Source organism: Canis lupus, chromosome 2 (assembly GCF_003254725.2).
Source record: "Canis lupus dingo isolate Sandy chromosome 2, ASM325472v2, whole genome shotgun sequence".
Lineage (NCBI taxonomy): Eukaryota > Metazoa > Chordata > Mammalia > Carnivora > Canidae > Canis > Canis lupus.
Window position 1 is genome coordinate 38,704,421 of NC_064244.1, and position 27,448 is coordinate 38,731,868.

At 38.9% G+C, this 27,448-nt stretch overlaps 2 long non-coding RNA genes and 1 pseudogene across 3 annotated transcripts in view; 1 reads left to right on the forward strand and 2 right to left on the reverse strand.

The window, feature by feature from the left end:
• The window catches only part of LOC112658988 (uncharacterized), a 42,523-nt gene extending 25,324 nt beyond the window's left edge, over positions 1-17,199 (reverse strand). The window contains exon 1 of the long non-coding RNA XR_007406314.1: positions 16,941-17,199. This is a non-coding gene — a long non-coding RNA (uncharacterized LOC112658988). The remainder of the gene's footprint in view (positions 1-16,940) is intronic.
• Positions 17,200-17,373: 174 nt separating this feature from the next.
• Positions 17,374-27,448, forward strand: part of LOC125753789 (uncharacterized) — a 55,801-nt gene continuing 45,726 nt past the window's right edge. For both annotated transcript variants that reach the window (XR_007406319.1, XR_007406318.1), the window contains exon 1: positions 17,374-17,659. This is a non-coding gene — a long non-coding RNA (uncharacterized LOC125753789). The remainder of the gene's footprint in view (positions 17,660-27,448) is intronic.
• LOC112659070 (heat shock cognate 71 kDa protein-like) lies at positions 24,415-26,446 on the reverse strand (annotated as a pseudogene).

A 27,448-nucleotide genomic window follows, 5' to 3' on the forward strand; every position in this document is an offset into this window, starting at 1 on the left:
TAACATGCAATGCTGGCATTTAAGGCAAAAGTGGAGGTTTCTTACGGACACAATGGCTAATTTCAACAAGAATGAGGGGAAGGTGCAAAGGACTGGTTCTCCACTACAGGATTCGTAGAATTGTTTGAGCCAAAAAGAGTATGCATGAATATGTCTTGTTTGCCTACACCAAATCCATCCCCTCTTTTTCTGTTTTCATATGAATAACCACCCTGCCCTGTTCTAGGTTCATGGGGGTTCACATGAACTAGACTTTAACCAAGATCTTATTTCCCACACCTTGGCCACAGTTCAGTCATAGGCTCATGCCCCAAGTCAGGATGGGCCCTGGAACTTTTATTAACACAATTTAGGAGAAAAATATTCTCCTAAGGATTTTTAGCCCTACAAATTACATTCACCTGGAGCTACTGGGCATTATCCATAGAAAGGACCTCGTACAGAGTCAAGTCAATATAGAGATGAGAGATGGAGAAATCAGATTCCTGGTGACTTCATCTAAGCTCCTGGATCCAAAATACCTGGAGCCATCACCCTTGGATTGTTCAGATAAATAAACAAATATATTCCTTTCCGCTTATGTCCTTTTTCCCCAAGTTCCTAGCACTTTCAATAGTGATGAATACAGCATCCATTCCAACTTTATCATTTCTGATGAGGAACTGAGGTCCAGAGAGGAATATAAACTTGCTAAAGTTGCACAGTACATCCACTCTGGAAAACTGTGTGGAGGTTCCTCAAACAGTTAAAAATAGACCTGCCCTACGACCCAGCAATTGCACTGCTGGGGATTTACCCCAAAGATACAGATGCAGTGAAATGCCGGGACACCTGCACCCCGATGTTTATAGCAGCAATGGCCACGATAGCCAAACTGTGGAAGGAGCCTCGGTGTCCAACGAAAGATGAATGGATAAAGAAAATGTGGTTTATGTATACAATGGAATATTACTCAGCTATTAGAAATGACAAATACCCACCATTTGCTTCAACATGGATGGAACTGGAGGGTATTATGCTGAGTGAAGTAAGTCAGTCGGAGAAGGACAAACATTATATGTTCTCATTCATTTGGGGAATATAAATAATAGTGAAAGGGAATATAAGGGAAGGGGGAAGAAATGTGTGAGAAATATCAGAAAGGGAGACAGAACGTAAAGACTGCTAACTCTGGGAAACGAACTAGGGGTGTTGGAAGGGGAGGAGGGCGGGGGGTGGGAGTGAATGTGTGACGGGCACTGGGGGTTATTCTGTATGTTAGTAAATTGAACACCAATAAAAAAAAAGAAAAAAAAATAAAGTTGCACAGTAATCAGTAGCAGAATCTAGACACAAAAGCAGACACTTTGAATCTTAGTCTGTCTTTTCCCTATGCTGTCACTGAAGATTCAATTTGGAAACAATCGGATGTCCAAGGTTGAGATGTCACCCACAAGCCAAAGCTGTTCAAAAATAGCATTGGTTTTTCCACCTCAAAAAATTACACACTTGTTCTCAGAGCAGCAAAAAGCAATCACCATCAGCAAACATCCAAGGCTTCCCATTAGCATGAAATTCAACCTTTCTATAGTCTTCACACACCTGACTGCACCTTTGACTGTCTTGCAACCTCATGTCACAGAATGCTCCCTTTCTGTCACTATGCTACAGCCACTCTGGCCTTCAGGCCAGAGAATGTCCCTCACTCTTATCTGTCTACAGCCTTTGCATGTACTCTTCCTCGCTGGCTAAGATGCTTGTCCTGCACTCTGGGCATAGCTGTCTCCTCCTTGCCTTAGCTTTACTATCACTCCATCAGGCAGACGTTCCATCAAAACAGAGCCCTCTGCCTGTAACTCTTTAACTCAGAACCATTTATTTGAATTCTAGCTGTATTACATTATTGCTTGATTCACTTGTTTATGTACTTGTTGTCTTGCTCCCTCGTGGACTTCATGTCAGCAGAAATGCAGCGGTACAGACCACTATTAAAACCCAATGCCTGGCACTTAAAATGCATTGAATAAATATTCAAATTGAAGGAGGAAATAAATAAAGGAGTTCCCCTTTCCTAAACCAAGCTCACCACTTCCTCCCCAAAAGGCCTTCATCATTATCCCCATCACCAGAAAGCTTCACGGTGCTTCCATTACCTTTCAGAAAACCATTACAAGAGCAGTTTTGCCATTAAGACAGCACTGATTTCCAAAAGCCATTTCCTAAACCTAAATTGGTTGCCAGCTCAGCTTTACCCAAAACTGCATCTAGCAAAGGAAAGCAGGTGGCTCAGTGCTCCATTTGCCAGTGGCGATAAGGCCAAAGTGATTGAATTGCCCTTCCAGGTGATTTGCCCTGTTATTGTTTTGACATGGAATCATTATATTAATTCTGACATTGGCACTGCTTGCTGCATCAAACCAAGTGTCTTTGCTGCCAGCTTGAATAGCTAAATATTATATTTTAGCCCAATTCAATTGTAAATCTCAAAAGCTAAGTCTTCAGAAAAACGTGTATTTAACCTCTCATATATTGCAGACAATTGCTAAATCAGTAATGCAGGCAGCTATAAACCAAGAAGTTTGGTCACTTCTAGTCAGCTGGCAGATACATCAATTCTTTAGTTCACACAGACCTTGTTAGGACCTTTTTGGTTGTAAGAGACAAAAATAAATGGTTCAAGCAAAAATAGAAATTTACTGGGTCACTTAACTAAAAAAATCCAGGAGTATATCTGTGCCTGGACTCAGGATTTCAGATGATGTCATCCTCAACTCGGCATTCACATGCTTCATATGCAGGCTCCTTATGGCAGCAAGATGGCTGACGGCCATTCCAAGCCCATATGCTAACAGGTCGCAGTCTGAGCACAAGTTTCTCCAAGTTTCACTGGCTCTTACTGGGTGACATGTCCATCTCTGAAATAATCAATGTATCTAGGGGAAGATAATGCTCTAAAGACCAGGCATGATCACATAGCCACCCTGGAGTTTTAGAATGTTATCAACTCTACTTGAAGATTAGGTCAAAAAATAGGGAACAGATTATTCCTCTAGAGGAATTAGGATGTTGTTAAAAGAATAAAGGTTAAATGAAGCTGGACAACAACACCAACAGATTTCTGCTATACAGCTCAAGATACCAAGGCCTCCAAATATTCTGACAGTGGTGACAGCTACTGCAAAGTAACCCCAATATCCTCAAAAATCTGGGGCCAAATAGAATTAAGAGGCAAGAGACTATGGGATACAGAGAACCTTATAAGGGATATATTCTTAATGCTTTCCACACTACAAATGCTTCTGTGTATGTCTTTCTTGTCAGACGAGCCACACACTCACTCTTCTAACTCCATCAGAAGAAATAGCGAATCCGGGGATCCCTGGGTGGCTCAGCAGTTTAGCACTTGCCTTTGGCCCAGGGTGTGATCCTGGAGTCCCAGGATCGAGTCCCATGTCAGGCTCCCTACATGGAGCCTGCTTCTCCCTCTGCCTGTGTCTCTGCCTCTCTCTGCCTCTCTCTCTCTCTCTCTCTCTGTGTCTTTCATGAATAAATAAATAAAATCTTTTAAAAAAAGAAACAACCAATCAAGGACTTGGAATGAGGCACAATACAAATGTCCCCAACATCAGCTCTTTGCCATTCACTCATGGACTTCTCTGGGGGAACAATTGAGATAGTACAAAAATGAAAGAGAAAAAGTACAGAGAAGAGAGAGAGGAAGAAGTTACAAAAAGGAGAGTCATCTGCATTTAAAAGGAGTTTTCTATTTATTTTGTTATCTTTGTTTTCTAATTTTCTTTTATAAACATGTATCACACCAGATGTGGGCTTAGTGATAGAATTTCTTTCGAGTTATCATCTCCTATGGCCAAAATATATATATCATTTTTATATATTAGAGTTTTAATAGTAATAATAAATAACATCTCCATTTTCTTGATGAAAATTCAGAGACATTTGGGAAATAATCACAGGAGCCAAGATAACAAAAATTAAAATATTAACATTATTACCAATAAATATGATAGTGGAGAAATTACTAAGCTTGCAAGACAATTGTGTTGGATGATACTTCACTCTCTCATTTAAGGCAGACTTGTGGACTCATAGCTACTAATAATTCTGGACAACACTGAGCCCTACCTCTAGTGGCCTGCTCCTCAGGGCAGAAAGGAGAAGCACAGAAACAATGCTTCCAGCTGGCAAAGGTCTTCCCAGAGACAAAGAAGACAGTAGAAGGTTGAGCTATGAATGCTTAGATGTTTGTCCCAAACTCTCCAACCGAACTCCTCAATCCCCTGGGAAAGAGTGAGCAATGGAGTAAGGAAGAGGCCAGCTAAACTCCAGTGGAGATTCCTTCACATGGAATACATAGCCAGAAACAGAAGGCTTACCCCTCATGCCCCAGCAGACAAGATTGTCAGTTGTAAGCTAGACATCATGTATCAACTATTAGCTCTATCAGTGAAATTAAGGGAAAAAATGTTATTTGGTTAACCATGTCTATTCTCAATGACTGGAAGTCAATAATGAGAAGCATTTTCTCTAAACCAACGAACCAATTAGACCAACAATCATGACAAATAAACTTGCTCCAGGGAGAATGTGCAAAGCCTGCACTATGATTTTATACTATTTACCATCTGTGAGATTAAGATGATAACATGAAAATGAGTGTGACACCAGCCTCTTCAGATTGTCCCTCCAGTCCACTGTTTTCTTGAGGGAAGGATGGTGTTCGCTAAGGCACTTTAAGAGCCTCCTTCTTCTCCCAGGCTTGCCTCATAAATAATGATGAAGCCTCGGCTACTTAGACTTTTGTTGCAGCCAGCTGCTTTTATTTATGAACAAGGTGGGCAGCCAATCATTGTCTGCATGCTAGCACACTGTTACTCTCAAACAGGAGGTATCAGGTCACTGGGAAAGCTGGCACAGGCTTTTGCACACTGTGCTGCCACCCTACCACCATCTCGGAGCAGAGATTTATTCAGCCCACTGGAATTGACATGTATTTTATTGCTGCTATCATAAAGAAACATGGCAGTCTGTTCCTTCTGGTCTATTGCTATTTGCAACTTTTCCCTATTTGCATGCTTCCTTCATGAGGCTTCAAAGAAACACCATCAAGATTTTACAAAGGTTATCAATTACATCATCACCTGGAACATCAGAGAGTATCCTCAACAGTTATGACCCACTGAGGGACAAAAGGTGCAGACTGAAAAACTGTCAAGAACAGTTTGTACCTAAGACATTTATTTCAATAAAATTAAGTTCAAAATTACTTTAATACAGGGCCAAGAAATCAAGGTGGCTAAAATGTTCCTCACTCTTACAGATGAGTTAACAAAGAGGGAATGTACTAATTGATTGGAGGTCATAAGAAAACCTGGGTTTATAAAGGCAGAAATTCTAAACCTAAACTTTTTAACAGAACATGCCCAGGTAGATCCATCCCTTAATTATAATTTTTAAAGGACTATAATTATGTTGCTAGAATTTTTACTTCCCATTTCTATTCTCAATTCTTCTCACTACTATGGTCCATGAGAAATAAAGGCTTAACTCTAAAACTTCCTAAAAGCTACTACTTTTGCATCTTTATATAATGACAAGGAGTAAGAGAAGACCAGAGGCCCTGTTGGCTACGAGATCTGACTGGGTGACATTGAAACATTTGCTTCCAATTCTGGCTTGCTCTAGAAGGTCTCAAAAATCCAGTATAGCTTGCAATGGTTTTCAATGCCCAAGCTTGTTGACAGGGGAGAAAGAAAATTATATTTGTTGAATGCCTGCAATATATTGGGTATTCATATACGTTGGACCTCCTAATCAGGCACCAAATGTTCACTGAGGGTTTACTGTTTGCCTGACACTGCACTAGGTGCTATAGTGACAGTACCTACTTAGTCATGAGCAAGAAGGCAGCTCAGCATTCATCTCAGCATGATCAGTCACGGGCAGTTCCCACTTCTTCCTCCAGCCCTCTATCACAGCTCAACTGTGGTTCTTGAACATCTTCATTCAGAAGCCTTGTATTCACTGGTGAGGGCTTTCACACCCAAGTACCTCAGACTGGGTGCCTTAAACAAAAATTTATTGACTCACAGTTCCAGAGGACAGAAGTCCAAGATTTTGGTAGGATTGATTTCTTGTGAGGACTTTGAGTATCTGACTCATGCCTCTCTCCTGACTTCTGGTGGTTTACTGTCCATCTGTGGTGCTTCTTGGGCTATAGAATCCTCACCTAGTGACCCTCATGTTCACTTGGAATTCTTCCTGTGTCCTTGTCTGTGTTCACATTTCCCCTTTTTATAAGGACACCAGTCATATTAAATTAGGGTCTACCATAATGACCTTGTTTTAGCTTGATTACCTCTGTTGAGATCCTATCTCCAAATAAGGTCACATTGAAAGATACTGGCAGTTAGGACTCCAAAGTATGTTTTGTTTTGTTTTAGGAAAGATGCTTCACCCCTAATAGTGCTACAGAACAGAGGTTCTCATACTTTTTCTAGTATTACACATGAACATGACATTCACATGAGGATCACACTCCTAAGTCTATGTTTTAAAAAAAATCTTCTTTACTCTATTTTTGCCCTTGCCCTTATCAAAAAACTTTGCTGGAATCATTTTTCCAATTATTATGAAACTATACTTCACAAGAATTATCATGAGTACAACCTCAACTATCAAAGGCTCTGATGCCAATGAGATGCACTTCAAGTTTTAAGTTACTCTTAAAATTAGTAGTAACTCCAAGGGTGCCTGGTGGCTTAGTCGAGCTTAGTCTTATGATTTTGGCTCAGGTCATGATCTCAGGGTCATGAGATCAAGCCACATGTCAGCTCCATGCTCAGTAGGGAGTCTGTTGGTATTGTCTCTCTCTCCCTCCTTCTGCCTTCCCAAATAACAAATAAATCTTAAAAAAAAAAAAAAAAAGAATTAGTAATAACTCCATTCTTTTATCTCAGATCTCAAAATCAACTTATCAATTAACCATATCAGCCCTACCTTCAAAATATATCCAGACTCAACCCATGTCTCCTTCCCTCCTCTGCCACCCAGGGGTCCTACTATTACTATTTCTTTCACGGATCATTACAACAGTTTCCTAACTTGGCTTGTTAGCATGCCATCCTTGACCCTCTCCACCCCCAGGGCAGGCTATTTTAAACATAACAGCCAGAGTAATACTTTTGAAATGGAAGTTAAATCATATCACTCCTCTGCTATATACCTTCCCAAGGCTCCCCCATCTTATTGTAAGTAAAACTGAAGTCCAGAAGCTCCAAGACATTAAATAGTCTGGCCCATTACCTCTCTTCCTTTATCACCTACAACTCTCTCCCCCTTGCTTATCTTGCTTCAGCTGTTCCTTAAAGACACTGGCTCTCAATAAATATTTGTTGTATAAATGAATCAAAAAGAATAGAACTCAAATGACTGAGGAAAACATTTTTATACTAATACCCATAAATGTACTACAAAGTTTAAAACAAAATCTTTGAAAATGTTAATTTTTTGTATATATATTTTTATTGGAGTTCAATTTGCCAGCATATAGCATATCACCCAGTGCTCATCCAGTCAAGTGCCCCCCTCAGTGCCCATCACCCAGTCACCCCAACCCCCCACTCACCTCCCCTTCTACTATGTCTTGTTCGTTTCCCAGAGTTAGGTGTCTCTCATTTTCTGTCATCCTCACTGATATTTTCACTCATTTTCTCTCCTTTCCCCTTTATTCCCTTTCACTATTTTTTATATTCCCCAAATGAATGAGACCATATAATGTTTGTCCTTCTCCGATTGACTTACTTCACTCAGCATAATACCCTCCAGTTCCATCTAAGTCGAAGCAAATGGTGGGTATTTGTCGTTTCTAATGGCTGAGGAATATTCCATCGTATACATAGACCACAGCTTCTTTACCCATTCATCTTTCAATGGACACCGAGGCTCCTTCCACAGTTTGGCTATTGTGGACATTGGAGTGCAGGTTTTCCGGCGTTTCACTGCATCTGTATCTTTGAGGTAAATCCCCAGCAGTGCAATTGCTGGGTCATAGGGTAGCTCTACTTTTAACTCTTTGAGGACCTTCCACACCTTTGAGGTTTTCCAGAGTGGCTGCACCAGTTCACATTCCCAGCAACAGTGCAAGAGGGTTCCCCTTTCTCCGCATCCTCCCCAACATTTGTTGTTTCCTGTCTTGTTAATTTTCACCATTCTCACTAGTGTGAGGTGGTATCTCATTGTGGTTTTGATTTGTATTTCCCTGATGGCCAGTGATGCAGAGCATTTTCTCATGTGCTTGTTGGCCATGTCTGTGTCTTCTTTGGTGAAATTTCTGTTCATGTCCTTTGCCCATTTCATGATTGGATTGTTTGTTTCTTTGCTGTTGAGTTAATACGTTCTTTATAGATCTTGGATACTTGCCCTTTATCTGATATGTCTTTTGCAAATATCTTCTCCCATTCTGTAGGTTGTCTTTTAGTTTTGTTGACTGTTTCTTTTGCTGTGCAGAAGCTTTTTATCTTGATTAATGAAAATGTTAATATTAAGCCTCATTTCCTAGGTTCAAGTCCAGTTCTACCACTTATATCTGTGTGATGTGGGACATGCTACTTATCCTCTCTGTGCCTTGAGTTCCTCATCTGTCAAACAGATAGAATGAAGTTACCTTAACTGATAGGATTTCTTGGAGGATTAATTGAATACATAAAAAACACTAGTAATGTATAGCATCTGAGTGCTAATTGTTAGCTATCATTATTGTAATTATTTTAATTATGGTAATTTTCAATTTTAAATTGATTCAAACAGTTAATGATATTTTTTTCTAATAACTTCTCCACCTCCTCTTATCATTCCCAGGGTAGAATAAACATTCCTGGCTCTTTTGATGTAACTTGCAGGGGAAAGGTGTGGCCTAGTCATCACCTGCCTTCTTACTGGGGCCTATTCCCTGTGGTGTTGGGTGGAGACTATATCGTATCCTCCATGTTATAGCTCTGAGTAAGGTTCCCTCACCTCCAAGCTGGTTGTTGATCTGTGAGGCTTTCAACAAGATAGGCTTCCCTTTGTAGGTGGGATTCAAATTCTTGTGAGCTACACTTTGTGAGTATTCCTCCAGCCCAGGAAACCCAGTTCAACCTCTTCACTGTCACCAGCTCTCTCCTGGGTACCCCAACCCACAACATCTTGCTGTTCAGGTATAGATAACCCAACAGATTGCCCTCCCTTGGGCAAGAGCACATAAAACAAGCTGCAGGCCACCTTCTGAGGTCTCTATTAATCCAAAGTGAAATACATACATTCTTCTGGACCTCAGAGTACAAATAGGGACTGCCTCCTCTTTACCTTTCCCACAATACATATAACTCTATCATTCCGTCTCTCTACTGACTGTTTCTCCACATTCCAGTAACCTCTGGCAACATTCAAAGAGGAGTAAATAATCATGAAATAATTGAAGAGAATGATTCAGGTACCTTTCATCTATTAGAAAGGGAGTGTAAGAGCCCATATCAAATTTCCATCTATAAGAGGAGGATGGTGGGTAGACATTTTCGGCCACCCAGAAAATTGCTCATTCCCTCTGTGGTATGCAGAGTTATGAGCCCCCAAGATGTCCTATAAACTTTAAATATGTTATGCTACACAGCAATAAGGAATTAAGGTTAATCAGCTGAACTTAAAACAGGAAGATTATTCTGGATTATCCAAATGGGCCCAATATAATCACAGGGGTTGGGATCCCTGGGTGGCGCAGCGGTTTGGCGTCTGCCTTTGGCCCAGGGCATGATCCTGGAGATCTGGGATCGAGTCCCACGTCGGGCTCCCGGTGCATGGAGCCTGCTTCTCCCTCTGCCTGTGTCTCTGCCTCTCTCTCTGTGTGTGTGACTATCATAAATAAATAAAAATTAAAAAAAAATAATCACAGGGGTTTTTAATAGTGAAATAGGGAGACAGAGAGAGAAACAGAGATTACAGCAAGAGAGGGAGTAAACCAAACATCACTGGTCTTTTGGCAACTATTATACCAGTAACTGCTTTATTAGAATGTAATTAGCATACCGTTCAATTCACCCATTTAAAGTGCAAAGTTTAATAGTTTTTAATTCATTCACAGAATCTTGCAACCATTAACGCATTCAATTTTAAAACACCTTCATCATCTCAGAAAGAAATGCTTTACTCATTAGCAGTCTCCATTTCCCCCAACCACTCTAATCCTAGGCAACCACTAACCTACTTCCTTCTTAATGAACTAAGTCTCTTTTTTTTTTTTTTTAATTTTTTTTAATTTTTATTTATTTATGATAGTCTCACAGAGAGAGAGAGAGAGGCAGAGACACAGGCAGAGGGAGAAGCAGGCTCCATGCAGGGAGCCCGATGTGGGATTCGATCCCGGGTCTCCAGGATCGCGCCCTGGGCCAAAGGCAGGCGCCAAACCGCTGCGCCACCCAGGGATCCCATGAACTAAGTCTCTTAAAGACAAGTACTGTCATTGCTTCCTGCTCACCATTGTGTTTTGATCAACAACTATTAGTCAAATATAAGAACAAATAAATGCATAAATCAATTAATGAACTATAGGAAACTCAAAGAAAAATGGACTTTTATTCTCAATATTGGGATCCCTCCTTTCAATTTTCCCAGGAATCTTTCTCACTAAATGCCCCCAATCTTCTGCAAATTCAACTTTGGATGTAACACATGCCAGACACTCTATCAGTTTAGCTAAAATATGAACAATATGACTTTTCTACCATTAAGTCTTCTCTCAAGAGAGCAGAATCTTAAAGAAGGTATGTCCCACACTTGTGCTAAAAGCAAGCATCGGGTTACCCCATGTATACTGACCACAGTTACCTGCAAACTTTTACTCAGAAAACATCCAAGCCCCTTTAAGTAACAGCTTGGTGGAGCGGCAAGTGGTAGAAATGAGAAGCAAGTACAATTCAAGGCTCAGGCTGCCAGCTTTTCAAGCATGCTCAGGTAATGTCTAGTTCCCCACTCACCCCCCTGGAGTCAAAGGTAAATGGGGCCAACTTGGAACTATCACCACAGCTTGCTCTGTAAGATGTGTGAAAAGCTAAACCTTTGCCAGCAAAGAATAAGAAAGAAAAAAAGGAAGCAGACCCAGCAGTCCCTGCTGGGGAAAACAGCTCTGGTGAATGAAAGTTGCCTGCTGTTGAATGCAGACAGGGTTTTAAGATGGTGCTGCTTCCCTACTTGTTTTCCTATTTATTTGCTGAAACTTCAACATGCCATACTTACAGATCTAGACCATACTAAAAAACTATGTGGAATGCAGACCTGGATTCAGCCCTTGTGTTACCTGTGTTCGTGTGCTTATTAGGTGATGGACACAACACTAAACACTGAACACCCATCAACTTGCTGAATCCTCACAAATGTGTCAAGAAATAGATTTTATTTATTTATTTATTTATTTATTTATTTATTTATTTATTTTTATTTATTCATGATAGACATAGAGAGAGAGAGAGAGAGAGAGAGAGGCAGAGACACAGGCAGAGGGAGAAGCAGGATCCATGCAGGGAGCTCGATGTGGGACTCGATCCCGGGTCTCCAGGACTGTGCCCTGGGCCAAAGGCAAGCGCTAAACCACTGAGTCACACAGGGATCCCCCAAGAAATAGATTTTATAATTAATTCCATCGTCTAACTGAGAAAACCAAGCGTTTGAGGGGATATAAACTTTTTTTTTGAGGGGATATAAACTTTGAGCAAGTTTGTAGCTGGTAGTGCTAGAGCTAGGACTTGATCCCAGGCAACAATCTTAGTTCCATGCTTTTACCATCATGCTAAAAATGTGCAGTCAGAAGACCTGATTCTAGCGCTAGGGCTGAAACTTACTAGCTGTATGGACCTTGAGTGACTCATCTTACTCTGTGCCTCTACCTTTTTATTTATAAAATTGGAGAATATTTAGTCAGTCTTACAGGGGTGTGAAGATCAAGCTGTCCTAAATGCATATCAGAGTGTGTTATGAAAAGTGTGAAGACATCAGAAAAAAACAAGGAAATGTATAAAATGTGATTATTATCATGCATACAGTTGTCACTAAGAGTTAATTTGCAAACTTCAGGGCGGGAGGGCAGAGGAATCGATATACATATATATGCTCCATATAAATTATTAGTTTGGTTGTAGAGGGTTTATAGTAGTTTATTTTTTTAATTTATTTATTCATGGGAGACACAGAGACATAGGCAGAGGGAGAAGCAGGCTCCCTGTGGGGACCCTGATTAGGAACTCGATCCTAGGCCCCGGGATCATGACCTGAGCCAAAGGCAGATGCTCAACCACTGAGCCACCCAGGTGGCCCGGGTTTGTAGTAGTTTAATTTTACTAAAAAAAAATAGCATTCATGGGTGCTGTGTGGTCCTGCTTATGTCATCCTAGCTAATCCTTATTTCATACAGTAGTTATATTGCTCTTGGTCAGAGCAATAATTGTGCAATTGGATTTTTTGGTCCACTGAAGTTTAAGGATACTGTCAAGCCATAACAAGGGGAGTCAAGTATTGGGTGTATTGAATATATAATTTAACCATATGGTCTGCATCCATTTAAAATCAGGAAAAGCAAATAGAGCTGTCAATGGACACTGGTTATAGTGAGCCACGGACTCATCTATCTCTTGATGCTAAATTAGTAAGAAAGAACCTCTTCACATCTCATACAGAAGCATACAGGAAAGAAGCAGAATCAAATTTTCCTTTGTCTATGGAGGGGTGCTGACCAAGTTTCATGACACTTAACCACTCATCCATACTCAAGGGAAAATCTTTCACGTTGTAACAACACATTCTCTCTCTCTTGATTTTTCTCTCCCTTTCTCCTCTGGGTTTTAAGGCAGAACCTCACCTGGTTTCTATCTAATTCTACCTTGCACCTAGAAGAGGGCCCTCTATAAAAGAGACTTTTGTCATATGATTAATAATTGACTAAGTTGAGAGAATAATTTTTCCAAATAGTAACTATCCCTATTTCTCTATAGAATTGAGTGTATGGGTCATTCCCAAATATTCTGTGGTAGGCCCAGAATCATTTTGAGACTGGTAAAGTTCATATCAAGACTGCCATACTCCAAGAATCTGTTATAGCAGCTTGTGGTGTCTTAACTCATGTAAGTAGCAAGACTTCACATTTTTACATGATGTCACAATAGACTACTGATAACCAGAAACAAAGAGAGAACAAGAAGGCCAAATTACAAAACCTTCGGTCAAGAGAAGAGCTATAAGATAAACAGCCAACCCCCTAATCTTAAGGTCAGCATTATACTGGTTTATTTAAAAGCTGAGTGATGCCTATTCCACTGTCCACTGGTCTATAAAGGTTAATGCAAGACATTCAGACAAGAAGTCAGTCTGGCTTGACTCCTATTCCCAATTCTGGATTGCTAATATCTACACACAACTCCCTAAAACATGACTCATAGGCCTAAGCTACACTTTTCAGGCCACAAAATATGCCACTAATCCCTGCTGGTCTGGTGCTTAGTTGAGCCATTCCACACTCATCCATCCTCTGTTTAGAATACAGAATGCATCTGTAAAACTGCTGAGTTACCAAAGGAAAATACCCAGACCATGAGGGGACCAAGTCCTCAGGCTTGCTCTTGTCACATTCCCATCATCTCAACTAGTCAGGTCCCTATGTTCAAAAATGCCCCATGGACCCAGGTGACATCTGAAACATGGGATCTTCTGCAATTGAAGGAGGAAGCTAATTCAGGCAGACAATCCAGGAAATCCAACCAAAGATAATTCATTTTGGAGTTGAATGGATGGAGCTAACTATCAGCATTGCCATGTTCTATCACCAGCTGAAATTTGCTTTACAAAATGCCTGCTTGAAACATTTCAATGATCCTTATTGCTCTTAGAATAAACCCCCAATATTCTTCACAATGACAAAGCCCTCTATCATGTGGACCCTGCCTATCTCTACTGTTCCCTTTCTTGTCCATCGTATTCCCCCTCTGCCTTCTTACCCAACAACCTCCACCACCATGACAACACAAGACACCTCTCTGCTCTGCCTCTTACCCAACCCAACTCTCCTTTGCTTGGTCAATTCCTACTCAAGTTTCAGGCTGAATGGAGATATTCCTTCCTGAGGCTGCCTTCCCTGACTCTCATTTCTACTTCCCATGAAGTGCTCTCCTAACACTCTGTCCTGTTCCTTTCAGAAGAACCAGCATACATGATCAATGTCATTACACATTTATCTAGGCCATACCAGTAGCTGAAAGTCACCAGGAAACTCTCCACATCTTCTTCCTGTTTTCCTAGTGCTGAGCATGATGTCTTGCATAGTATAGGTACTATATTAATATTTATTTGATACTTAACATAGAAGAACAAGTCAGTTTTGTCCCAAATTGGTACTGCTTTTAGGCAGGGAATTGGGAAGAATGATACCATTTCATTCACAGGTACAGGTTTGTGTTCATGTAGTCAGACAAGCCTCCTACATTTTTTTTTAATTACCTAACATCCATTTTATAACTCCCCCTATTGCACAATGGATACTTGGTGCCTGCCATGTCCCATCCTTCTCCTCCCACAGTCCACACATTGGTAGGTGTTGAAATCCTAATTCCATCCATGTGAACATCATGCCCCAACATTTAGGATAAAAGTGTTTAATCAAAAGATACATTACTCATTCAGGGTCCCTAACCAGATGGAGGAGCCTGAAAGTCACATGAGAGTGATCATCCCATCATTTTACATCAACCTATGAGCTCCCAGCAAATCTGAGTGCATCACCTGTGTTCTGCACAAAATAAATTGAGGACCAGTCACACACCACATCATCAGGGAAAAATATCATTATTCTAGTCATTATTCCAAATAGCAAATGCTATTGCTCAGCAAGGCTGGAGGTTCTAGTGTTACCAGTTATTTTTCTCCTCCAATTACCTGATTTCAAATTAGAAACATTCAGTGCAACTTAAAATCACAGGACACAATTCTCCATGTCAGTGTTCCTCAACTGCAGGGTCAGTCATACTTTCAGGTTATGATCAAGTGTTCCACATGATCTTTTAGTCATATTATTGTGCGTAAGAGCACAGTCTCTCAAGTTATAGAAACTTAGTTTGGATCGCAATTCTTACTTACTACCAGGAAAACATTTGCTTGTACAAGTCTTTTTCTTCCTCAGTCCATTTCCCTGTCTATAAAATGGTGATAACAATAGTAAAAGTAAACATTTTACAATGCCATGATTAGAATTAAATAAGGTGATATATTTAAAACACTTGATACAATATTAGGCACATGGAAAAGATGAGCGTAACTCTCCCCACCCTATGAGATTATTACAATGCTTAAATGATATAATCTTCCTCAAATGCTTAGCATAATACCTAGCACACACTAAACACTCGAAAAAAAATGAGATCTATCATTGTTATTAACTAAAAAATGGTTATATTACCCAAATTTATAAGGGAATACAAAAATGGCGTGAACTAATGTAGTTCGTAAGCATTACCACTTGTCCTTACTTGCAGTCTGATATGCTTTTTTTCTATGGAAAAGGATGGGGAGAATGCCAGCACAGCAGCTAGGAATACAGTCAAGACTTAGTAGTGAACTCAGTGTGAACTATCCCCCACCCACCCACCAAGTATCATCATAAATGAAAGGTTGTGAGTCCATGAATCACCACTGTGATCACACAATACATCATCTGTGCTCTTGGGACCTAAAGAGTTGCCATGCTCATCTAGAGCTTCTGAGTATGTCATTGCAGACTCTTGATAACCCTTCCTTAGAACTGTTGAAGTAGGAGAAGGGAAAAATGAGATTTGACCCACAGAACAGATTTCTTATAAGCAAAGACATAGTGAAAAATGCCAGACAGAAGCCAAACTCAATGTGTTTATCCAATATCATCTCTACTCCTGATTTCTTTGCCAAGAACAGATTTTGTCACTGTGTCCTGCATGCCCACCCTCTATATCCCCACCTGTATAAATTCTTTCTGCGCATAACTTCTCCCATTAGAATGGTTTGTCCCAGCCCTATCATGACTACTCCATATTCATTAATAGCATCATCTGAAGAGACCTTAAATGAATGTCTAACACAAAGTTTCATATCCACTGACCACTCAACTGCTAACCATTCATTATAATCCCAAAACAGCTCATTTTGTCATTTAATTATTCCCTCCTTCCCTTTAGGAGAATATATACAACTCATGAGCATGGACTGTGTTTTATGCTTCTCTTCCATCCCTTCTAAGTCCCTATGTATCGCATACCACTGAGCATATGATAGATCAAATTCACTGCATTTTTGTAAAAGAAGGTAAGAATATTACATCCAACCCCATGACATTACTAATGACAAATCCCAGCCCAGAGAATTTAAATAATATGCTCAAGTTCAAAGATACAGATGGTTATAGAACCCATGGCTGCAACCATAACCTTCTGAAGCACTATCCAGTGTTTCAATAATTCTTGCTGTCTCTAATCTCAAGGAAACCATGACAAAGAAAGAAAGGAGGAACTAAACATAAAATATGCTATTCAGTGAAAGTCACTTATTATTATAAAAGACCAATAATCCTAGAGTGTGATCTGGCCTGCCATCAGATCAATGCTATCAATGACTGGTGAGTCATTACCCACACCTGGGTAACTGTGGTCAATAAAATGCAGATAGAGTATGGAGGTAGGGACACTGGGAAACAGAGATCCAGCTACATCATCATTCATTATCACTAGCAAAGAGCACTACACATGGCAGTTTAAGTTGGCCTGGCCCTGATGGCATGGAGCTGGGAAAGGCCTACTTAACAGCTTACTACTTGATGCATGATGGGTTTTTTTTGAAAACCATTCTATCCAAGCTTGAAGAACACAGAGATTTACATTGTTCTTTGGAGCAATGCAGTTTACCTCCAGCCTGTGGGCTCTGGTGGCTGGGAAGTTTTTATACCATCAGCAAGCATGAAAGGCCAATGTCAACTTGACTTTCTCCTCTTCATGTATCTTCAGTTAACATCTGCTGACAGAGCATTTACCCATGAAAAGACTCATAAAATTCAGCTCTAATTTTGCAGGAGATACTAAAATGTATCTTTCAGGGCAATACAGAACCTAGTCTTAATGATGTTTACATAGAAGCATAAATACAAAAATTTTGCTTTTCAGTATCACTTAGAGAAAGCCTAATACTTCATACTCAATTTTTTTAGCTATCTCTGTTGGGCTTCTATGACATTATAATGAGGTACACTGGGCAAACTTCACAAACAGCCCAATCACAAACTCCTTATTCAGGTGCAACCTAACAGTAAAATGTCATTTCCATTTTCTTGGTTCCCTAGTAACTAACTCAGATTCTCCTTGGATGACAACAAGCTTTGAAGATAAGTTAATTTTTTCAGGTCACTGGGGTACCAGTGAGCCATTTACTTTGAAGTATGATAGCAAATGAGTAACAAGGAAAACTTCATTTCTGCCGTACCAGCAGCCACCAACTTAAGAGAGAGGTAGAAATGTTTTCTACCAACATTCTTATCTGGTTTCTGGGTTTTACGTACATACAAGAAGCTTCCAACTGCCAGAAGAGAAAGAAGAAAATTGTTTTCCCTCCATCACCCCACCGGTGTTTGGTACGTTTCCCTTCCTTTGGAATGACTCTACCAATCCCCATTAATGACATCATTATCAACATCACTAGCATTTATTGAATGCTGCAATGTGCCAGACATTACCTTATTTATCATACCATGTGAAGCAGGTACTTACTCTACTTTATTCTATGGAGTGGGTATTTTTCCCATGATAGAAGTAAAGACAGTGAAGCTTAGAGGTATTAAAAAAACTATCCAAATAATTCAGTCACTGATCCAGAATGTGAACCCAGGTCTGTCTGAACCTACAACCTAAGATCCTAATTGCTACTTCATACCACCCTCTGTCCAGCTACCCAGAATCATAGATTATTCATGTAGGTGAAAGATCCTCTCCCACAGCTCAACTCCTAATAGGTTCCTACCTAACAAAGAGCACCATATGCTAAAAAACCCTGCCTTTCCCTTCCCATGAGCAAAACTCCTTTTCTCTCCAATGTTTTCAATCCAACTGCTTTTGTCCTAAATCATACTAAAGTATGGAGTATTTGCCAGACCCTTATTCTACCCATATCTTATCATTCTTTACTCAGACATAAGAAGTTATTATCTCAAGTTAATCTCTGATAGGAGTTTAATGCAATAAGGTGGCATCGAAACAATTCAGGGAATTAGGGTAGATGTATTTTTAAAATGAACTGACTTGGCCAGTGGCCACATGGCCAGTGACCAGTCCTGACTCATATTCTTCTGAAGTATTTTCTCTTATTCATTTTCACTCCTTTGCCCTATATGGAACTCCTGGGTTCTCTATAAAGTAATAATAATGACTCTTTCCCGTCCTTCCACACAAGGCTGGCCCAGCAAGAGGCAGATATAGAGAGGAAAAAGAGTCCTATTGTAAATATCCAACACAGACAGTTTCAAGCCTGCATACCTGTGTTTCAAGGGATGCCAGTGATTTTTCTAGGTAACAGCAATTTTTTCTTAATTAGAAATGTAACATATGTTCTTTATAAAACATGTGGAAAATACAGAAAATAATAAAATCTATCTACAACCTTACCTTCAGTTCATTACCAAGTCAACTATTGGTTACATTTTCTTCCAGAAAGAGGGAGAAAGAGAGCCAAAGGCAATGAGCTGTGGATGGCTGTCTAAACACAAAATTGACATTTTTTTGCATGAAATACCTACTGCAGAGTTTAGAATTCTGCTTTTATGCCTATCATCATATCATAAGTATTTCCCCATCCTTTAAATATCAACAAAAGATCCATTTTCATGGTTGCATAATCTTCCTGTTGTACCTTTCCCCTACTGTTGAGGATTTAGGTTGCTATCTGTCTTATTCTGCTTTAAACCATGGGTTGGCCAATGTTCTTTAATTTACATCTTTATCTCACCTTGTATTACTCCCTTTGAAAAGGGAGTAACAGATGTCAAATTACTTCGAAAGTGATTTTAAATCTTAAGTTTTTGATACACATTCTCAAAATGTAAAGATTACAGGTTGAAGGGGTACCACTGACATGAAAAGTACTTCAATATGTGAATGCCATCCTGCCATCAGAATCACTGGATATCATCTTTTTTTCTTTCTTGGCCACCATCATAAAAACCACATCACTCCTCTTGTTATCTATAAAATGTCTTTCTACCAAGGCTGACTCTTTTTGCAGTCTAAGTTCAAAGAGTGTGTATGTATTCCTATGTGAATCACTTACCCATGTCACTTACTGTTGTATTAGTTGAGATGTTAGGATACTCTTGGTTTATTTTGTGATCTTTATGTTCATTGTCACATTTACTGCAGGTGTTTTCTATTGTTTTCCTTTGTGATTTCCTTGACTGCTTTTATGAAGTTCTTCCCCACCCCAAGATCACATACATACTTATCCATATTCCCTTCTAACATTTCATGGTTTCATTTTTTATGTTAAAATTTTTCATCTACTTGTAATATACAGAGCTGCCTAACGCCACTGTTTAAATGGATCATCAGCTCCTTGTTGTTTAAGGTGTGTTCCTTAATATACATGAAATTCTTATATATACTGTAAATAAACTAAGTACTAGGCTTATGGAGGGAGTTTTGAATTGCACTTAATAAGTATCTAAAACTCTAAAGATTATCAAGTATTTATTCTTTCTCAGTGAAAATTACCCCTCAGGTATGCAAGTATTCCCTATCATACTACTTCATTTTCTCATAGTACTTATCATGATATTTGTTTATTTATTTATGTGTTTGCTTATTTATTATTTCCCCCACTAGTATGGAAACCTTAGGAAAGCTGTGACCTTGCCCATTTTGATCACTTCCATATTCTTGGAACCTAGAAAATGGTAGGTAATCAGCAAACATCTACTGAAAGAATAAAGGGTTTCAAGAATTTCATCAATAGGTTAGTCTACATTTAAATTTGTATCAGACTTCCTAAGTAATTGCAACTCTAAGAAATCATCTTACTTTTTGGAGGACAAATTTTCTTCATTCTATTCTTTTTCCAAAATTACCTTTATTAGTCCACAAATCTTTAGAATCAGTTTTTCCAGATTTCTTGCTTCACCCTTATCCCACTTAGTACTCACATCCTGAGGAAAACACTGACATTAAATTAAACCATGAATACATTAGAGAAGAACTGATACTGTTTTGTTCAATGGTCAGTATTGTTCATGAGACTCATAAGATCATAGGAAAATATTTGATGCTCGAGTTTGTAGAAACATGGATTCCTAAATCTGAAATGATCAATTTGCTGCTTTTCCAAATATGAATTTGAGACCTACACTGAATTGACCATAACATCACAGCTAGCATGGCTCTGTCCAAAAAGAAAAAAAAACTTATAAATGATTATCTGTACCAAAATATAGTGATGAAAATAATAAAGGAAAATTTCAATTATTTTCCTACATTGGAGAAGAGACCATTTCATAGTTCTAAGGAGAAAGTGGAAATTCTGCAATTTCCAGGTGAAGTGGACTGTGGAGAGTAATAAGTATGTAATTTGAATGGTGAAAAGAAATTAGTATGATCAAGGCAACACCGTGGCATTGATTTCAGGGCACTTTAGCTGACAAAGTGCTGGGCCTCACTGATTACTCAAAAGCTCTTGAGAATTTTTCTCCACAGAAAAATCACAAATACCACATACTAAATCAAAGCCTCTGTGAAAGAGAAGCTCAACATACAGAACCTACTAAGTAAAGGACCCACCTAGGAAGCCAGTTCCTTACCAGTCATTTGGGTAAAGCCACAGACTCACCTTATTACTGCTCATATGAGCATTTTACTCCCATACTCAAAACCTTCCCTCAGTTTCCTTTGCCTCTAAAATAAAAGACGAACTTCCTCAGCTTGACATTAAAGGCCATTTGGTATTGAGTACCACTGTGCTATGGTCTAGATCTACTGTGCTAATCTCATTGCCTGATACACGCACCTTTCCCCTACCCCATCCTACTTTCTACATGCCACATGTGCTCAGAGAGGAAAATTTCTCAAGATGCAACAATTCCATCTGGAGAAATATACATTTAAGTCAGCCCCAAAGTGGCTCATATTTCATATATATTAAATGTAGCATTATTTGTAATAACAAAAACCTGGAAATCATATTACCCATCAAAAGAGGACTTCCTAAAATCTATATGGAGGAGTACACAGCTGTGTAAAAAGAGGGGGGAATACCCATATATACTAATATGGAATGAATGCCACAATAAAATTCAAAGTGCCGGGATTCCCGGGTGGCTCAGCAGTTTAGCACCTGCCTTCGGCCCAGGGCATGGTCTTGGAGTCCTGGGATCGAGTCACACATCGGGCTCCCTGCAGGGAGCCTGCTTCTCCCTCTGCCCGTATTTCTGCCTCTCTCTCTGAGTCTTTCATGAATAAATAAATAAAATCTTTTAAAAAATTCAAAGTGCAAAAAAACAAGGACAAATGTACCTAGTTAGTTTTTTTAATTAAAAAATGAAACCATAAAGTTTTTTAAATTGTTTCTCCTAAGACGTAATAAACAAAGTTAAGAGAGAAGAACTGAAGCTAGACTTATGTGAATTTATTTTTATATTAAAAAAATGAACTTGGATAATTATAAAATTCAATCTAAAAATACAACCTATGAACACTGAAAGCATAATGAAACAAATGAAGCTGTTTATGTCTGGAGTTATGGCCTAACAACAGAGGAAATGACTGTTCCAAGTGACTCATAAAAACCATGGGTTGGAGTGTAACTTCCAAGTGTGATATATGTTACGAAAGATTGAAGACATAAATTATTTTTAGTAATCATGTTATCGGCAATAGTTGTTGGAATGGTTATTTTAGATTATTATTATTAATGCACTGCATGATTAAGTAGAAAGTGATTATACTGATGTTCTTGAGAGCTCAGAAGTTGAGCAATGGACAAAGGAAACAGATATAAGATTGATAAATAACCTAAAAAGTCTGTAGTCCTGAATATGAATTAGAAGTTATCAGTGTAATTCATGATATATTTCATCTAAAAAAAAAAATATTCCTAGTTCTGTGTATTAAAAAGAAAGAAGAATGAACTAGGTATCCCCAGTATCTAAATTGTGGTCTCCAAACACCACTTTTTAAGAAAGCAGGGCTCCTTAGAGAAATGGTAAATACAGATCTGTGGTAGAAAACTTTAAGATGAGCTTGGAATATCTTGTCATCAGGAAATCTGTGAAAGACTTAGTGTCATTTCAAAAGTACCCATAATTCAACAGGCAAAGATACCATTGGCCAAAATTGGGGCAATTTGGATCATAAATGCAATAAGAACCATTAAGTATAATTAGTTCAAACAGTAGTATCAATCCATGAATTTATAATGATACTTAAAAAAATCTCACTGGCCACTTTAAGATGCTATGGAACCACTCATTAGACTGAAAATTAATTAAAAAGAAAAAAAATTCAAGGATAAAGAGAAAAGGTAGGAGAAAAGTATCTCTTTTGCCCTTACCATAGGAAATGTATATACCTCAAAGAAATCAAATATGTAAGCAAGAACTTGAGATGAAATCAGCAAAATTCAAAATATGGGAACCAAAAAAAAAATAAAAAAAAAAATAAAAAAAATAAAAAAAATAAAAAAAATAAAAAAAAAAATATGGGAACCTTTCAGAAAAAAAAAAAAAAAAATCTGGTTTCCTGAACCAAAAACCTGTAAGGAAAAAAAAAAAGAGAGAGAGAGAGAGATGGCAAATGAACTGATTAAAAGAGACTTGAAAAAGAGGGGGGGCTGGGGGGAGACTTGAGACAGGTCATCTAATCACAACCTATGACCTTATTTGGAACCTGACTCAAACAAACTAGAAAACAAAATGAGAACCTGAGAAACTTGAACATTAAGGATATTAAGAAATTACCATTAAATTTTCTAGATTTGATAATGGTGTTGTGTTTTTTTAAGCAATCCTTGCCTTTTAGATATAATATTAGGGAATCAAATTGCATATTATATTTGCTTTAAAATAATGGGCATTGTTGACTAATGAGTAGGGTATAGAGGAACTAAAATTTTTTGACTTTTTCATTTTTCAAACTGGGTGATGAAGATACAAAGAAGCTTACTAATATATTTTTTCTACATCTGTGTATATTTTAAGTTTTCCATAATCAAAATTTAATATACAAATTATTTGTACAAGTAAAAGTAGCACTAGTCCCACAAACCGAATATGGGTATTCCCATTTCCCCATATCCTTGCCAACAGTGAGCTTATCTTTTTGCATCTATATCAACTACTATGTAGTATTCTAGGTTTGATTTTGAGTCTGTATCTAGTCTGTGATGTTTTAGTAATAAATAACATTAACCCTTTTCCTACTAATTATAGCAATGTGGTTTACATTTGATTATTTTCCTGATCCCAACTTCCTTTGAAGAACGTGCCTACTTTTAAAAAGACTATGAAGGAATTATTCTGTAACATGTTCACTCATACTGATATAATCATTTAAATTTATGTATATAATCATTTCAGTGTATATATGTTAATATATTCATATATATTCTTACACTTATATGAATAGGAAGAATAGGAGTAAATGAATAAGAATCCTGTAAGAATAGGACTCAAAATAATAAGGTTGATTGTCTCTGGGTGATAGGATTATGAGTAATTTAAAGTTTTGCTTATTTTCAATTTTTTAAACAATAAACATTTTAGCAAGGAGTAAAATTTTAGAGTCATAATAGACACACACACACACACCCCAAACTCAAAATCACAGTCAGTAAATGGCACATCACGGTCACCCTACACCATTTATTCCTTGGACACAGCCTTGCTATGACAGGTTAATTGACAGTGACACCAGGAGAAAAAGCAGTCTTTCAAGGCTTCATGTTCAAAATGAAGAGGTAAATGTGAGTTGCAGGATGGAAGCAGCAAATCCAAGAGCAGAAAATCATCATACATAACGGAAATCATATTGCAGAAGCTGCCAGAGCTTCTTCTTGGCCAGATCCCTAATTCATCCATCCATTCATTAATTTAAAAACCTTTCACCACTCTTAATGTGTCAGACTCTGGAACAGAAGCAAATATTATAATACATGACACATCTTGGTCCTTGATGAGTTCAGAATCTAACAAGAAGACTTTGGATTTCTTAGATCTCCAGGTTTTACATGTTACTGTCCCAGCCCCTCTAGAGTAGACTGTAAATCTCTTTCATCTAGTGTTTCTATCCTCTATAGAACACTGGCATCAATCTTGTGTTCCTTTTTCTTTTTTCTTTTTTTTTTTGGGGGGGTGCCAATTTTAAATACAGTTTTATTTAAGACATTGCATTTTCCACTTAACAATACAATGCTTATAAAGTGCAATGTTTATTTCCTTTCCCTGTGCACATATTCCATATTCAAGTATCAAGAATGCCCAGTATATTTACTAGAGCAGCTTGACTTTAAAACTACCATGGAATTTGCTACAAATTTGGGTCCTTCAAATGTGTGTAACAATGCTAGACCTGTCATCAGGTTGGCTTAATCAATCTCTTCATTGGTAGGCCCAGAGGAGGCACCACCAGAGAGAGGAGCTCCACCACCGGGAAGGCCTCAAGGCATTCCTCCTGGCTTGCCTCCTGCACTCTGGTATAGCTTCATAATGATGGGGTTGCAGACTTTCTCCAGCTCTTTCTGCTGATGTTCAAATTCTTCCTTCTCTGCAGTCTGGTTCTTATCGAGCCAGTTGATGATTTCATTGCACTTGTCAAGAATCTTCTGTTTGTCTTCGTCATTGATTTTGCCCTGAGGCTTTTCAACTTCAACAGTTGCTTTCATGTTGAATGCATAAGATTCAAGTGAATTCTTGGAAGACACCTCGTCTCTCTGCTTCTCATCTTCCACTTTGTACTTCTCAGCTTTCTGGACTATGCACTCAATGTCCTCCTTGCTCAAGCAGCCCTTTTCATTAGTGATGGTAATCTTGTTCTCTTTTCCTGTGCTCTTATCCACGACAGACACATCGAGGATAACATTAGCATCAATATCAAAAAGTGACTTCAATCTGAGGAATGCCGCGAGGAGCAGGAGGTATACCTGTGAGTTCAAACTTGCCAAGTAGGGTTGTTATCCTTGGTCATAGCACACTCACCTTCATAGACCTGAATAAGCACACCAGGCTGGTTGTCAGAGTAGGTAGTAAAGGTTTGTGTCTGTTTGGTAGGAATGGTAGTATTGTGCTTGATGAGCACAGTCATGATTCCTCCAGCAGTTTCAATACCAAGAAAAAGTGGGGTAACATCCAATAGCAGCAAATCTTGAACATTTTCAGATTTGTCACCAGAAAGAATGGCTGCCTGGACAGCTACACCATAAGCAACAGCCTCATCAGGGTTGATACTCTTATTCAGTTCCTTTCCATTGAAGAAATATTGCAGAAGTTTCTGAATCTTGGGGATACGGTAGAACCACCCACGAGGACAATATCATGGATCTGAGACTTGTTCAGCTTGACATCCCAAAGAGCTTTCTCTACAGGGTCCAGGGTGCCATGGAACAGGTCAGCATTTAATTCTTCAAACCAGGCATGAGTACTAGAGGTATAGAAGTCGATTCCTTTGTTCAGAGAATCCATCTCAATACTGGCCTGGGTGCTGGAAGATAGGGTGCTTAGCCCATTTGCACGCAGTACGGAGACAGCAGGACTGCCCTCTTGTTTTTGCTGATACCCTTCTGTGTTTGCACTAGAATTCTGCAATAAAATGGTTGGCCATTTGGTTGTCAAAGTCTTCTCCACCTAAGTGGGTGTCTCTAGCTATGGACTTGACCTCAAAGATCCCATCTTCAATAGTAAGGATTACATCAAAAGTGCCACCTCCTAAATCAAAGATCAACATGTTCCTTTCAGCTCCAACTTTCTTGTCTAAGCCAGATGCAATAGCAGCAGCAGTTGGCTCATTGATGATTCAAAGTATGTTAAGACCGGCAATAGTTCCAGCATCTTCGGTAGCCTGACACTGAGAGTCATTGAAGTATGCAGGTACCGTGACAATTGCATTGGTAACAGTCTTCCCAAGGTAGACCTCTGCAATTTCCTTCATCTTTGTCAGAACCATAGAGGACACCTCCCCTGGATAGAAACTTTTTGTCTCCACCTTGTATTCTACTTGGACCTTAGGCCTGACAGCATCATTCACCACCATGAAGGACCAATGCTTCATATCAGATTGGACAACAGCATCATCAAATCTACGTCCAATCAGGCCCTTGGCATTGAAAACCGTGTTGGTGGGGTTCATCGCAACTTGATTCTTCGCAGCATCACCAATCGTTCAGTGTCAGTGAAGGTGACATAACTTGGGATGGTTCTGTTTCCCTGATCATTGGGAATTATTTCCACTTTCCCATGCTGGAAGACACCCACGCAAGAGTAGGTGGTGCCAAGATTGATCCCGACTGCAGGTCCCTTAGATGTAGTTGCTTCTGTGTGGGCCAGGCTCAGCTCGTGGAGAGAACAGCTGTCTGCAGATCTGGCGCCACATTCAATGAGCTTGTGTTCCTTTTTCAAGATAAAGTAATGTCTATTTAAGTTTTTTTATTCCCCTCACCAATTTCCTAAGCCTCACACATATGCTTTCTCAAGTTATTTCCATCATAGCACCCTGGGTTTTCCATATACCTGAAACATTAATTCAGCTAAATGCAACGGACAATTACCTTTTCCAAACACCGTTTCTTTTACTCTCTATTGAAAAGTCTAATTTGGTTCTGAGGACGAAAAAGAGGAGAAAAGAGGGAAGAAAGATATGGAAGGAGGGAAAAGGGAGGACAAATCACATTAAAATATAAAGAAAGATTACAAATAGACTTCCCTCCATCAAAATTACTTAATTACTTATTTTATTTAGGTGGCTCTGACTTTCCTCTTCAGTTAAGTTTACCTAAAGAGAGGTTATCAGTACGATGGAAAAGGCAATACACCTTTATCTCTGTTTTACAGACAGGAAGCGTAAGGACATACTAATTAGATTTGGCATTTATCCTGGAGGGTGTTAGAACCACAGTTGAGGGGTGGCTCCACCATCCCAAAAATCAGCTGAAATATTGGAAGAGTTTTGTTCTAACTTAGAAACCCAACTGTTCTAATTTGAAAACTAAGTTCTTGTTTTTGATTCTGTTCAAACTCTAAAATCATGCTTACCTCCCTACAATAAATTACTAGCCTTACTGACATAAAGCTCACAAAATGCAGGGCACCTCCTCTAGACAACATGACAGATTTCTTCTCAGTAAAGGACCTCTAGGCAGCCAGAATCTCAGTATCAGATATTGCACTTGATATAAA